We start from the raw sequence: 6,929 nt of genomic DNA, 5'->3' as shown, positions 1-6,929 counted from the left end.
GCTTTACTATGCACTTTTATATTATTTTTGGGACTAACTTATTAACCCAGAGCCCAGTGGCAGTTTCTATTTTACTCCTTGTTTCAGTGTTTCGAAGAAAAGGAATATTAAACGGAATCCAAACGGAATGAAACCTTCGGGAGAGTTATTTTTGGAACGGAAGCAATCCAGGAGACTTGGAGTGCACGTCAGGGGATCAACGAGGAGGGCACGAGGCAGGGGGCGCGCCCACCCCCCTGGGCGCGCCCTCCACCCTCGTGGGCCCCTCGTGGCTCCCATGACAGACTTCTTTCGCCTATATATATCCATATACCCTAAAACCATCAGGGAACAGAATAGATCGGGAGTTCCGCCGCCGCAAGCCTCTGTAGCCACCAAAACCCAATCGGGACCCTGTTCCGGCACCCTGCCGGAGGGGGGATCCCTCGCCGGTGGCCATCTTCATCATCCCGGCAATCTCCATGACGAGGAGGGAGTAGTTCACCCTCGGGGCTGAGGGTATGTACCAGTAGCTATGTGTTTGATCTCTCTCTCTCGTGTTCTTGAGGTGATACGATCTTGATGTATCGCGAGCTTTGCTATTGTAGTTCGATCTTATGATGCTTCTCCCCCTCTACTCTCTTGTAATGGATTGAGTTTTCCCTTTGAAGTTATCTTATCGGATTGAGTCTTTAAGGATTTGAGAACACTTGATGTATGTCTTGCCGTGCTTATCTATGATGACAATGGGATATCACGTGATCCACTTGATGTATGTTTTGGTGATCAACTTGCGGGTTCCGCCCATGAACCTATGCATAGGGGTTGGCACACGTTTTCGTCTTGACTCTCCGGTAGAAACTTTGGGGCACTCTTTGAAGTACTTTGTGTTGGTTTGAATAGATGAATCTGATATTGTGTGATGCATATCGTATAATCATACCCATGGATACTTGAGGTGACATTGGAGTATCTAGGTGACATTAGGGTTTTGGTTGATTTGTGTCTTAAGGTGTTATTCTACTACGAACTCTATGATAGATTGAACGGAAAGAATAGCTTCGTGTTATTTTACTACGGACTCTTGAATTGATTGATCGGAAAGAATAACTTTGAGGTGGTTTCGTACCCTACAATAATCTCTTCGTTTGTTCTCCGCTATTAGTGACTTTGGAGTGACCCTTTGTTGCATGTTTAGGGATAGTTATATGATCCAATTATGTTATTTTGTTGAGAGAACTTGCACTAGTGAAAGTATGAACCCTAGGCCTTGTTTCAACGCATTGCAATACCGTTCGTGCTCACTTTTATCATTAGTTACCTTGCTGTTTTTATATTTTCATATTACAAAAACCTTTATCTACCATCCATATTGCACTTGTATCACCATCTCTTCACCGAACTAGTGCACCTATACAATTTGCCATGGTATTGGGTGTGTTGGGGACACAAGAGACTCTTTGTTATTTGGTTGCAGGGTTGTTTGAGAGAGACCATCTTCATCCTACGCCTCCCACGGATTGAAACCTTAGGTCATCCACTTGAGGGAAATTTGCTACTGTCCTACAAATCTCTGCACTTGGAGGCCCAACAACGTCTACAAGAAGAAGGTTGTGTGGTTCACATCAAGCTCTTTTCTGGCGCCGTTGCCGGGGAGGCTAGGTAAGCGGCACTCACACCCCGTCAACTAAGCTCTTTTCTGGCGCCGTTGCCGGGGAGGTGAGTGCTTGAAGGTGTATATCTTTAGATCTTGCAATCGAATCTTTTTAGTTTCTTGTTTCATCACTAGTTTATATTATAAAAGAAAACTACAAAAAAATTGAATTAAGTTTGCCTCATATGCTTCATCTTTTTAATATCTTTCGTGAAAATGATGGGAAGGAAAATTGTGCTCAAGTACTAGAAGAAGAATTACATAGAATGCTTGGCATAAAATATGTGAATAATGAGCATGATTGCAATGTTATTAGTATGAATTCCTTGAATACCCATGATGCTAATGATGTGCAAAGCCACAAGCTTGGGGATGTTATGTTTGATGAAGATGATATGTTTACTCCCCCAAGTTTTGATGAGCAAATTTATTATGATGAAAGCATGCCTCCTATCTATGATGATTATTGGGATGACACGTATGCTATAAATAATGATAACCATGAAACTTGTCATCTTGATCTTAATTTTCAATCACATGATAGTTATTTTGTTGAGTTTGCTCCCACTACTATTGATGAGAATAAATTTGCTTACGTAAAGAGTAATAAAAATTCTATGTTTGTAGATCATGAAAAGAATGCTTTAGGTGCTGGTTATATTGTTGAATTTATTCATGATGCTACTGAAAATTATTATGGGAGAGGATCATATGCTTCTACATATTGCAATAATATCAAGTTTCCTCTCTATGTGTTGGAAATCTTGAAGATTTGCTTGTTTTGCCTTCCTATGCTAGTTGATTATTGTTCCCATAAGTTGTTTGCTCACAAAATCCCTATGCATAGGAAGTGGGTTAGACTTAAATGTGCTAGTCATATTCTTCATGATGTTCTCTTTGCGTTTCAATTCTTATCTTTTATGTGAGCATTATTGAAACCATCATGCCTAGCTAGGGGCGTTAAACGATAGCGCTTGTTGGGAGGCAACCCAATTTTATTTTTGTTCTTTGATTTTTGCTCCTGTTTAGTAATAAATTTTTGATCTAACCTCTGGTTAGATGTGGTTTTATGTTTTAATTAGTGTTTGTGCCAAGTAATACCTACAGGATCTTCTTGGATGATAGTTATTTGATCTTGCTGAAAATTCCAGAAACTTTCTGTTCACGAAAACAATTGTTAAAAATCACCAAAAAGCGATAAAATACTGATTCCAATTGCAGTAGATCAATAATCAAATTATCTAGGTCTTCCTATTTTGGCGATTTTTATGAGTTCCAGAAGTTTGCGTTTGATACAGATTACTACAGACTGTTCTGTTTTTGACAGATTCTGTTTTTTATGTGTTGTTTGCTTATTTTGATGAATCTATGAGTAGTATCGGAGGGTATGAACCATAGAGAAGTTGGAATACAGTAGATATTACACCAATATGAATTTAGAATGAGTTCACAACAGTACCTAAGTGGTGGTTTTATTTTCTTATACTAACGGAGCTCATAAGATTTTCTGTTGAGTTTTGTGTTATGAAGTTTTCAAGTTTTGGGTAAAGATTCGATGGACTATGGAATAAGGAGTGGCAAGATACTAAGCTTGGGGAAGCCCAAGGAACCCCAAGGTAATATTCAAGGACAACCAAGATCCTAAGCTTGGGGATGCCCCGGATGGCATCCCCTCTTTCGTCTTCGTTCATCGGTAACTTTACTTGGAGCTATATTTTTATTCACCACATGATATGCGTTTTGCTTGGAGCATCATATTCTTTTGTTAGTATTTGCTTTTTGTTATCTAGAATAATGTTTTGCATCTTTATTTTCAATAAAAATGTCAAGGATAGCCTTTACCATGCTTATTTTGCAAGTATACATGTTGCTGTTTCAAAACAGAAAGTTTGCCTCTGTTGCAAAAATTCCCTAGAAAAGTCAGAATGTGATAAAATGTTGAAACCTTTTGCATAATAAGCTCTGATAAATTTACTACAGTGGGAATTTTCTTTCATAATGTTTGGAGTTAGGGAAGTATGATGAATCTTGCATTCTTTACAGACTGTACTGTTTTGGCAGATTGCTGTTATGTTTGCATTGTTTGCATATGTTTGCTTGTTTAATGATTCTATTTGAGGATAGGAGTATTAAATATGCAGAGGGTATGCAATGTTGAATAATAATTTTTGTGATTGCTACAGTAGAGAATGATAAGGTTTTTGCATTGGTTTATACTAACTTATCTCACGAGTTCTTGTTGAGTTTGGTGTGGATGAAGCTTTCGAGATTTAGGAAACCGTGATATGAGAGGAATTAAGGAGACACAAAAGCTCAAGCTTGGGGATGCCCAAGGCACCCCAAGATAATATTTCAAGAAGTCTCAAGCATCTAAGCTTGGGGATGCCCCGGTAGGCATCCCACCTTTCTTCTTCAACAATTATCGGTTAGTATCGGTTGAGTCTAAGTTTTTGCTTCTTCACATGATGAGTGCTATCCTTCAAATGTCATTTTATTTTGTTTTGCTTGCTGTTTTAATAATATCCCATGATCTGAAATTCTTAAATGAGAGAGAGTCTTCACATAGCTACATAATTATTTAACTACTCATCGATCTTCACTCATATCTTTTTGGAGTAGTTTGTCATTTACTCGTGTGCTTCACTTATATCCTATGAGTAAATGGTTGAATGATTTGAATGTCATAAATCTGAAATTATATATGTTTCATATGCATTTCCCATGGGGAGTAATGCCTTCACATATAAGAAGTAGAGGTGGTAAATTTTTTGAAGGTTAGCAAACATTGTATTGGTCACTTGAACAATTCATGAAAGAATATTGAATGAAGAGAGATTTCACATATAAATATACTATCTTGGACATCTTCTATGATTGTGAGCCCCATTAATTATTTTCAAACCTGAGCAAATTAGTTGAAATTGGACAAGGAAGACAACATAATGAGTTATGCTTGGGTATATTTGTATAGAAGTTATATTGTTATGGATCCTCTAACATGTGGTGCTTGCTATTTAGAATCCTTTGCTAGCCAAAATATCTATACTAAGCGGGAATACTGCTTGTGCATCCAAATTCCTTGAACCAAGTTTCTCCATGAGTGTCCATCATATCTACCTATATGCGGTATTTACATGCCGTTCCAAGTAAATTTGCATGTGCCAAACTCTAAACCTTCAAATAATAATCTGTTCTGTATGCCCGAATCGCTCATGTAGCGACTAGGGGCTGTCGGTATCTTCCATGCTAGGTGGGTTATTCTCACGATGAGTGGACTCCGCTCATCATTCACAAGAAAATGGCTGGTAACTGGGATGCCCAGTCCTATGATCAAAAGATCAAAAACAAATTCGCAAATAATTTAAACAAAACTCCCCCAGGAATGTTGATAGTTGGACGGCACCCGTTGTTTCAGACAAGCCGTGGAGTGTGAATGTTGGTGGAGGGGGAGTAAAAACTTTACCTTTCTGCGTGGGAACCGCCTATAATGTATCTAGTATGGAAGATATTGGGAACTCTTGGTCGTTATGTTGACAATGAAAGCATACCTCTCAAAATTATTTTCATCCCTGTTTTAGCTTCGAGCTCTAGCACCTCTGCAAATCCCTGCTTCCCTCTGCGAAGGGCCTATCTTTTACTTTTATGCAAGAGTCAGTAGTATTCCTTCTCATTCCAACCCACTCTTTAGTTGGCAAGCATCATGTGATGGAAAGATCTAAGCATATATGGCCATTCAAATATATTTGAGCATGAATTATTATTCTTGACATTACCCTTGAGGTAAAAGGTTGGGAGGCGAAACATTAAGCCTCTATCTTTCTCTGTGTTCGATGAATACTATTTGTTCTAAAAATATGCTTTGAGTGGTAGCAATCATGGAAGACTAAATGATAGTTGAGTATGTGAAGTTTGCTGAATCAAAGCTCTGACATAGACTCTTCCTGAAAATAAGATGAATTGTAATTGTTTGATGACTAATAACACGGTTTTTTAGTTTTCAACAAAGTTTATGATCTATACTTTAACATGTGAATAGTTTGTTACTTGATCATGCAAAGTTTTATGATATGAGCTACTGTTATGACATATAATGATGCTAGAAAAGGTGATTGAAATTATCATTGATCAAACTTGTGCACCTGCTAGCATTCACACTTCATAAATTCTTTCTTTTATCATTTACCTACTCGAGGACGAGCAGGAATTAAGCTTGGGGATGCTGATACGTCTCCAACGTATCTATAATTTATGAAGTATTCATGCTATTATATTATCCATCTTGGATGTTTAATGGGCTTTACTATGCACTTTTATATTATTTTTGGGACTAACTTATTAACCCAGAGCCCAGTGCCAGCTTCTGTTTTTCTCCTTGTTTCAGTGTTTCGCAGAAAAGGAATATCAAACGGAGTCCAAACGGAGTGAAACCTTCGGGAGAGTTATTTTTGGAACAGAAGCAATCCAGGAGACTTGGAGTGCACGTCAGGGGATCAACGAGGAGGGCACGAGGCAGGGGGCGCGCCCACCCCTCTTGGCGCGCCCTCCACCCTCGTGGGCCCCTCGTGGCTCCCCTGACCGACTTCTTTCGCCTATATATCCATATACCCTAAAACCATCGGGGAACAGAATAGATCGGGAGTTCCGCCGCCGCAAGCATCTGTAGCCACCAAAACCCAATCGGGACCCTGTTCCGGCACCCTGCCGGAGGGGGCACTACTAGGAAAAGGCCTACTAATGGCGCACCTATTTTGGCTACTAATGGCGCACTATAGGTGCGCCATTAGTACCACGCCACTAGAATATTTTAGTAATGGCGCACCACAGGTGCGCCATTAGTATCCCGCAGGTGCGCCATTAGTAGCTGGTATACTAATGGCGCACCACATGGAAGTGCGCCATTAGTAACAATTTTTTAAAAAAAATCATTTTTTCTTAATCTCAGGTCACTATTTCACATATGAGATATCCAACACATATATATACAACAAGCATCCATATAACAATCATATCCAACACACAAGTTTCATCATATATACATACATAGCCAACACATAGTTCCATCGTTACATATTACAAAAGTTTCACATTGTTCATCCAACACCGTTATCCATCAATTCACAAAAGTTTCACATTGATACAAAATAAAAACACAAATGGAAAAGAAGCACTCCATCCATGCAAGCTTCCGTGAATTAAATCAAATCTGCAAAATGATAAACAAGAAGTTAGAAGAAGAAGAAGAAGAAGAAGAAGAAGAAGAAGAAGAAGAAGAAGAAGAAGAAGAAGAAGAAGAAGA

This window comes from Triticum aestivum, chromosome 7D, assembly GCF_018294505.1.
Source record: "Triticum aestivum cultivar Chinese Spring chromosome 7D, IWGSC CS RefSeq v2.1, whole genome shotgun sequence".
Taxonomy (NCBI): domain Eukaryota; kingdom Viridiplantae; phylum Streptophyta; class Magnoliopsida; order Poales; family Poaceae; genus Triticum; species Triticum aestivum.
The sequence above is the reverse complement of the archived record's forward strand: the minus strand, read 5'-3'. Positions refer to the sequence as shown.